The sequence below is a fragment of the Primulina tabacum genome, chromosome 12 (assembly GCF_025594145.1).
Source record: "Primulina tabacum isolate GXHZ01 chromosome 12, ASM2559414v2, whole genome shotgun sequence".
NCBI lineage: Eukaryota > Viridiplantae > Streptophyta > Magnoliopsida > Lamiales > Gesneriaceae > Primulina > Primulina tabacum.
Window position 1 is genome coordinate 4,846,924 of NC_134561.1, and position 9,450 is coordinate 4,856,373.

A 9,450-nucleotide genomic window follows, 5' to 3' on the forward strand; every position below is an offset into this window, starting at 1 on the left:
CGAATAAATAACAAACTTTTCTCCGTACAAGTAATGGCGCCAGATCTTCAAAGCAAACACAATGGCAGCCAATTCGAGATCATGAACAGGATAACGTGTTTCATGAGATTTCAATTGACGAGACGCATAAGCAACCACTTTGCCATGTTGCATCAGAACACAGCCCAAACCTTTTCCAGACGCATCTGTACATACCACATATCTTCCGGTACCTGAGGGAATAGTAAGCACAGGTGCTGTGGTCAATCTCGTCTTCAATTCAAGAAAACTAGCTTCACATTCATCTGACCAGATGAATCGCTGATTCTTCTGTGTCAGTTGAGTAATAGGTTTAACTATCTTCGAAAACCCTTCAATAAAACGACGATAATATCCAGCCAAACCCATGAAGCTACGGATCTCAGGAACATTCGTAGGTCTCGGCCAATTCAATACAGCTTCGACCTTCGCAGGATCAACAGATATCCCATGTCTCGAAATGACGTGGCCTAAAAACACCACTTTGTCCATCAAAAATTCACATTTGGACAATTTAGCATATAAATGACTAGTACGAAGAGTTTGAAGTACCAGTCTCAGATGTTCAGCATGCTCCTTTTTCGATTTCGAATACACAAGAATATCATCAATAAAGACGATAACGAATCGGTCAAGATAATCTCGGAAGACACGATTCATTAAGTCCATAAAAATAGCAGGAGCATTTGTAAGACCGAAAGGCATAACCAGAAATTCATAGTGGCCATACCTCGTACGAAAACCAGTTTTGGGCACATCTTCGTCTCGAACTCGTACTTGATGATATCCAGATCGAAGATCAATCTTCGAGTATACAGAAGTACCCTGAAGCTGATCAAATAAATCATCAATACGAGGAAGTGGGTACTTGTTTTTCACAGTAGCCCGATTCAGTTGCCTATAATCGATACACATTCGCATAGTACCATCTTTCTTCCGAACAAATAAAACTGGAGTTCCCCAAGGCGATACACTCGGTCGAATATATCCTTTATCGAGAAGATCTTGCAATTGTTCTTTCAATTCTTTCAATTCCAATGGTGCCATGCGATAGGGAGTTTTCGAAATAGGCTCAGTCCCCGGCACCAGATCAATACTAAACTCAACCTCTCGATGAGGAGAAAAATCAGGAATCTCATCGGGAAATACATCCGGGAATTCTTTCGCAACATAAATCTCAGATAAAGAAGGCTCTTTCTTCGAGACATCAATAGTGTAGATAAGATAACCCTCATCTCCGCTAGTCAACAATCGGGACATTTTCAAGGAAGATACCAATGGAATTTTGGCTTGGGAACCCTTGCCATAAAAATTCCACTTGGGTCCATCAACAGGTCTAAATCGAACTACTCCATGACAACAATCAACAGTAGCTCGATTTGTCATCAAGATATCCATGCCAACAATACAATCAAAGTCGTGCATTGGGAGGACAATCAAATTCAAAAATACCACATTATCCTCATATATCAATACACAATTATGCACAATTTTCTCAGACAAAATAATCTTCCCTGCTGGCGTGGCTATCGACAAAGTATCATACAACGGGGTACACTCAATATCGTGAGATGCAACAAATGCATGAGATATGAATGAATGAGATGCTCCTGTATCAAATAAAACACGTGCAGGATAATCGCAAAGCATGCAAATACCTGCAATCACGCCACCAGGAGCTTCTCTCGCCTGATCCTCGGTCATGGCGTACACTCTCACTTGAGGAAGAACTTGGGCACTCTGACCACCCGGTCCTCGATATCGTGGGACACTCGACTGCTGAAAAGATGGAACAGGAACAGCAGTTCTCATCATAGTACTAGGGCCACCTCTAAATCCTGGCTGGGGTTGAGCAGAAGTTGTACCCCTGTTCGGACATACTCGAGAGAAATGGCCTTCCTGCCCACACTGATAACAAGTACCAAACATACCTCGACACTGCTCGATAGTATGTTTACCTCCACAATGACTACAGTAGGGAGCAATCACAGGACTCCCTCGCTGTGATCCACTCGAACTCGAAGAAGACGAAGAAACAGAGCCAGTCTTCTTGAACTTTTTACCCCTCGGCCGCAAAGTAGGCTGCTGAGCTGACACCGGAGGTGGAGGAGTATACTATGGACCTCCCCGCCTAAGTCACGCCTCGGCTGCCTTAGCTCGTTCCACTGCCTCTGCGTAGCTGGTAGGCAATACAGAAACAACATAAGTATATAAAGCAGGATGTAATCCATTTACAAACTTGTTATATTTTTCCCTCACATTCCCAGCTACGTGAGGTGCATACTTCAACAGAGTAGAAAATTTTGAAGCATACTCCGCAACAGACATCGTTCCCTGCTGCAAATTATTAAATTCATTCTCCTGAGCAGTATAATAAGATGGAGGGGAATACTGCTCCAAAAACTGGGCCTTGAAGACATCCCATGTGACTTCAATCCCGGCCTCTTTCAATCCAATCTCAGCGGCTTCCCACCAAGATTTAGCTCGGTCCTTCAACTGATAAAGAGCAAGTTTCAGTCTCCGAGCCTTGGAATATTAAACAAATGCTCGATATCCTTCAACCAGGCCTCTGCTCTTTCAGCACTCTCAGTGCCAAAGAACCTCGGTGGTTTCTGATCCTGGAATCGAGCCATCACTACATCCATGGACAATCCTTCAAATTGTCCAACTATCCTCTCAGTACTGCTACTCGCAGTTTCATTTGTGGGATCCATCTACAATCAAAGGATGAATATCACAAATCAATAACAATTTCATAATCTCATCATCTCATATCATCAATCTCATCAGATACTTACTCGAATCAAATCAAGTAGGAGCAAGTAATACAAATAATTCAAACACAAGCGCACAATTCATTTGTGCCTATTCAAGTGTACACAAGACTCAATCGAGCATTCCCAGCTATGCTCTGATACCATACTGTGTGGGGCCCTTAGCTCCTAATCGTTATTACAATGCAATCGGATTAGGGTTAAGTAATTACAGCGGAAAACGAGTTTAAATTTTCTTTACAATGAGCCCAAATCATTTTATTTGAATACTAAAAATAATATTTCATCTCACGTCATAAACATGCCCACACGTAATCAAAACCAATTATATACAAACAAATCATATCTCGGGACATGCCCCGGTATATAATACATCTACATATATACTGGGAACAAGACATAACCATAAAACCTCAGCCCAAGCTGTGACTCCCTCCAGAAGTACCCTCTCCGGTCTCCTGATATCCTGGAGTACCTGCCATTGTCCACACACAAAGACAACAACAGCCCCCTTGGGGGTGAGCAAAGCTCCATATGGAACAACCAATCATATATACCACAGATATCTAGACAGTGATATATGGTATGCAATGCATGTATGTCGTGGAGGTATCGGGTCAAATGCCCATCCACTGAGCACATGTCGGAATCAAACGAATCGCTATCAAATCAATGCTCAAGCTGGCACACCGGCCTCAATAAGGGATACTCGTATGATAGCATCGACAAAGCGCCATCAAATCCCAAATCTCATATCCAATCTTCGTGGCCACAATTGTCTATGCTTTACGGGTCATATAATACCAACATAGCAATTGTGTTCACAAACCCCAGAATCCAATCAAATCATATCAGGGTATCCAAGGATCATAGCTCAACGTGCATGTCATGTATCGATGTATGCATCAAATGATGTGTGTTAACAAAACATTTATTTTATACATCGATATCTCAATCTCAATGTCATGTATGCCACATCAATCAACAAATAAGCCATATAGACACATAATCTCATTCCAATCAATCCAATCAAGCCGACATATATTATATAATACAGATACCTGTCGTATGTTACCCGGTCGCAACATACCTCAATTCTTCGTTTCCAGTTGATGTAGCCTGAAGATATTGATATAACACTTTATCTACATCAATAACATATTCCAAATCATTAATATGAGTTTCAAATATCATTTGAAATTTCAAAAATTCATATCAAATCCAAATCATATCATAATTCAATTCCGACTTCAAATATAAGTTTATTGTTGGTTATTCTACTACATACAGGAAATTCAACCCCAAATACATGTTATTCAAGCACTTTGATATATAGAGCTGCTGGAACAAGAAGAAATTTACCTCAATCAGAAGCCCTCAACGCGAAGATTACAAATATATAATTTGTTTCGTGTTTAGACAGCGTTTCGAAGTCGATTTGGACGGAAGAAATCGAAATCTCGAACTTTCCTCTCGAAACTACGGTGAAGAAATGAAGAAGAAAAAACAAAACAAAAATCTGATTCTTATCTCCACCGCTCTCGCGCTCGGGCGGTAGAATTCTCGCGCCCGAGCGCGAGACATTCTGCCCCCGGCTAACAATTGCACCGCGCTCAGGCGGTCACAAATTACCGCTCGGGCGCGGCATGTTCTGCCCGAACACACATTTCATATATCCTGGCGCTCGGGCGGTCATTTTCTACCGCCCGGGCGCCACATGTTCTGTACAAATATGACTTTTGTACTATATTGGCGTCCGGCTTCTCCACTCGAGCTCTTACAACGTCAACTCATATTCAATATTCATTTTCTCAATTTCATTGTCATAATATACATCAAATACATAATCACATGACAATTTCATAAATTATCGATAATCACACAGGATTTACGATAATACGATACACGGTCCTTACAGATTATAACACTCCAAAAAAATTAACCAAAACTCCTAGTGTATAGTGTTTGATTATGATGCTCCAATCCAATGAGTCAAAACTTCAACCGGGTGTTTTTGGCTAATTAGGACTCCTACTGGTTACCATTTCAATAGAATGCTCCAACCCCATTAATCAAAGAATCTATGATCATGGTTTCATCATAATCCGATCGATGATCAAATATCATTAATGTGATGAGTATAAATAGCTCGTTATCATGATGCAAAGTCCAACTTTTCGAAACCACCGAGTCAAAAAGCAGCTGGTCAAAATCAACTCGGTCAAATGGTCAAATTCCACTATATCAAATTCAAATAGTCAAAGTCAACTTAGTCATAATCAACTAATCAAAATACCTATCTACATACTCAAATTTTGGCAGCTGTAAATTTTGGAATACATTCACAAAATTCAGGCAGTTGCACTCTTCTCAATATTTTTTAACAGTCGTTCTAATCAAATCTTTCAAATATGAAATCCGATTATAAATTTTTTACAAGACAAATATTTGATCTTCATCAAACTTCAATCACTAAATTCAACTCCTTGAATTTGACTATCTCAACGGAAACACGAAACTTAATATTTGTGTGATCTTCAATAGTTAAAGGATACAGCTACTCGTGAGCTCACAACTCTTGTGATTCGAGACAATATGTGTCTCTTATTCGAGCTTACCCTAATTAGTTATATTTTATGCATCAACTTGTTGATCATAAGAATGTCAGAAATTATTTTTCATTGTACCCATCAAATCATGGTAAAAGTCCCTAGTAACATCGCCCTGTAATTCCCTAGGCATCATTGATACTGCCTGCAATAAATTATAGTTAACGTACAGTATAGTCTCTTCATCTCATATATACCGATTATATACGTAACTATTGATATATCGAGTGCTGCACATTAACTCATCAGATCAAATAGGACTTTCACATCTGTAGGCGAGCAATGAATCCCCGACTTTAATGCATTGACTCCTACGTATTTCAACACTTCACACAATCTTGCTAGCTGATGACCCTCGTGGAGTCAGTAAACAAGCCAAAGTGCAACACTAATATGTAGACCCTCGGTGTTGTCTCGGATCATAAGGACCAATGGTGTACAATAATAACCGCAAACTTATCAACTTGATAAATGATAACCACTTGGAAAGTTCGATGGAGGGTTGTTCAGTAACCCATCATATGAACACTCATCTTTTATGATTGAACATCTTTATGTTCCTACCAATAAAACGTGGTACACGACATTATATATGCTAGTTTCGAGCAATCTTTATCCTTATTTTAGGCTACTTAATTTACTAGGAACAACTTTAGAATATACAATAACATTTAAATTTGTTTCATGATGTCCATAATATGTACGACTTCACTGTACCATAGTATATTCAAGGTATTTCTATACAGCTTGCATGTGTATACGGATAAACTAAATATCAGAATGAATAAAACGTAAAATATGATTAAATAAATATATTTAGTTACATAATAGTAAAAAAAATTGGTATACAGTTGGCCAGTTGGCTTATTGACCACCTACTCTAATAGAGAAAACCTCAACCCGACCCAATCCGCCACGGGTCGTGTGTTAGGTCGTACAACCCGCAAAATATTAAAAAAGTTTACCATTTTTTCCGGAAAAAGTCATATATCAATTATCATAAATAATATAAATATATCAAAATTCATCAACATAAAACTATATACAAATTTTTGTAAATAATATAAATATTTTAAAAATTATGAGTCATACATAAAACTTTATAAATAGTAGAAAACATTTACATTTCATAAAATTTAATAAAATATCATAATTATTATAAATAATTCAAAAATCATCAACCATATATAAATCATTGAAATATATAACAAAAATGTAAAAAAAACCCGGTGGGCCGGCTCTCCTCGACCGGCAACCCAAATGGATTGGCTCATCCAAGCCTGCCTTCAAGCGGGCCATTAAAATATCAACCCAACCTGCCTCTTTTTCGTGATGAGATGACTTGGTTTGACGGATCTGGACCATTTTGACGACTCTATGTGACACTTAAAAATACCGACATGGCACCAAAAATGCTAATGTGTAACCAGATCATTGTTGATATGTTTGACATCATAGTACTATAGTGAAATATGATTTAGAATTAACAAATAGAAAATTTACATGAATGATTAAAAATCAACTTTGAGAAGTTAGATAACGAAAACATAAAACATGACAACTTCAAGGATTAAATTGACAAATTTTTCTTACAATCTTTATATGAAACAACTGTCTTGGTGATTAATAATATATGAACGGTGGTTGTTTCTGGAATTTCGAAGATAAAATCTTCTACATCTCCCCTTCTTCTGTTTCCAGAAGGTATCACTAAAAGACTTGGATATTACAGTACAACTGTGGCGCCCCAAACCTCGCCACGTAATCATACAACATGTGACGTCATACGCATAAAAATTTTCTTTTCAACGACGTAATAATATAATGCATATACGACAAAATAGTGCAATCATCACACTATCTACATCAGTGCAGCAGAAATAGTATAATAAATACATACACACAACTCAAATAAGACAATAAACCATACTGTCTCTATGTACTATAAACTATAGGACTGTTTGACTAGACACACCTAGTCCTTCACCTTTATCATGTCTCACGGCATAATCCTGTAACCTGTCCAACAGAAACAACCCCCAAAGGGTGAGCATACACAACAATCATCATCGTAATACATAACAGTTGTATTAACAACAACATAAGATATAAATGAAATAATAACAGAAATACCCCTTTGCCGTTTCTGTACAATCTGCCATCAACAACCTCAACAACATCACACTGCAACAACAACATCGATGATACGTCGCACCCCAACTCCAGCGACAGCAATATCGTCGAACGAACAACAACATCAACGATATGTCGCACCCCAACACCGGTGACAGCATATCGTCGAACGAATAACATCAACGATACGTCGCACCCCAACTCCAACGACAACAATATCGTGAACGAACAACATTAACGTGACGTCTCCCAACAACGACAACCAACAACATCAACAATAATAAACAACAGCAAATATAATATCAAATCACCTAATTATAGTGATTTATCATCGTTCAACGCAATAGTATTCATCAATACTAAATAATAACAACATATGCTTGTACGTCCACACGTACCTGATAATCGAGTATATGTAAAAATCTGGTTATTTCTTTGATCCCGAGGCGTGTGATGTATCTAAATAATTCAACAACAATATCATATCATTGTCACCGTATCAACACAATCATAACAACCTCAATATACAACATCAAATAGCCCAACAACAATTAATTCGACAAAATATAAAACTCGATTATAAATTCGTATTGTTCAACAATTTAATATTCTGGTGTATTTAATTCACAATACTACCATCAAATATACCCTAATTAATTAACTTCAAATAATAGGCTATTTTATAACATCCGTCAAATTACGAAAAACTTATATCAACGTGTAGCCTATATTTCGTAGACTCCGAATATATAATCAGAATTAATAACATCTGACAAACAACTCACCAATTTCAATTCAACGATTAAAAATCCATAATTATAATAAATTAGGAATAATTCAAAACAACATCACTATAATCATCTCTACCTCGTTAAAATCATACACTATTCAACAATCTTCAATTTCAGTATGATTTAACAATTTATCATATTTATTCCAAAAATCGACGAATTTCAAACATCACCAAAACTATAAACTTTATACCTGAAATCGAAGACCTCGTGTCAACGATCCCAGAACTGAAGTCTGTTCGTCGATTGAATAAACCGATAAGTCGCACGATCGAAAACAAAATCGAAATTCTATTTCCTCTCACCTCTCGTTCTTCTCTGTCAAAGTTTCTGAATGAATTCACTTAAAGTTTGATATCTATCTTTATTTTTTTAAATATTATATTATATTAATAAAATAATATAAAATAATATAATAAATAATATTTAACATTTTAACACCGCTATATCCTTTTGGACCAGTCAAACGATCTAATTTTTCAAAACTCAAAACATGAAACTTCTATATCTTTGAGTGTTCTGCATTATATTCAAATTTCAAATCATTTAGACTTCATATGGCCGACATATCTCATATTTTATTCTTTAAAAATCATTAATTATTTAGTAATATCATATTCCTAATTCAACAACTTGTGATATTTATTTCAGGCATTACAACAACACTTGTACACACCCACTTCAGTAGGGCTTACCCTTAGCCTACTGAAACTCTTAGTTACACAACTCAGTAAAACAAATACAATAAATTTCTGGAAAAGAGTCTTTCCAGATTACAAACTCTTCTCCATAAGATATAATAAAGTGTTTAGCTTGAAGAAATTTCGAAACAGCAGCAGTACAAAATGATCTCAAAAGATCAGATATAGATAATAAAGTGTGTGCTGTTTTTCTGTATGTTGATCTTGAAGATAAGTAGTTGATGATAGCTAAAAACTCACGTTGGAATAATCGTAGCGAGGATAATGATAATAACGTCTTTTCTATAAAGGATTGACCTCTATATATAGAAAGCTTTGAGTCCAATGTCTATAATCAAAAACAGCTTCTGAGGCTCCTGAGTAAAATCAGCTTTAATACCTAAAAAAGGTCCTGCAGAAAGCTTCAGAGAAATCAGTCTTGTTA

At 36.9% G+C, this 9,450-nt stretch overlaps 1 long non-coding RNA gene across 1 annotated transcript; it reads right to left on the bottom strand.

Moving 5' to 3' along the window:
* Positions 1 to 3,168: 3,168 nt before the first annotated feature.
* Positions 3,169 to 8,630, bottom strand: LOC142520066 (uncharacterized). The gene is made up of 3 exons (XR_012813895.1): positions 8,519 to 8,630; positions 3,883 to 3,937; positions 3,169 to 3,267 (listed from the first exon to the last, which is right to left on the bottom strand). It is a non-coding gene; the product is annotated as an uncharacterized LOC142520066 (long non-coding RNA).
* Positions 8,631 to 9,450: the final 820 nt, after the last annotated feature.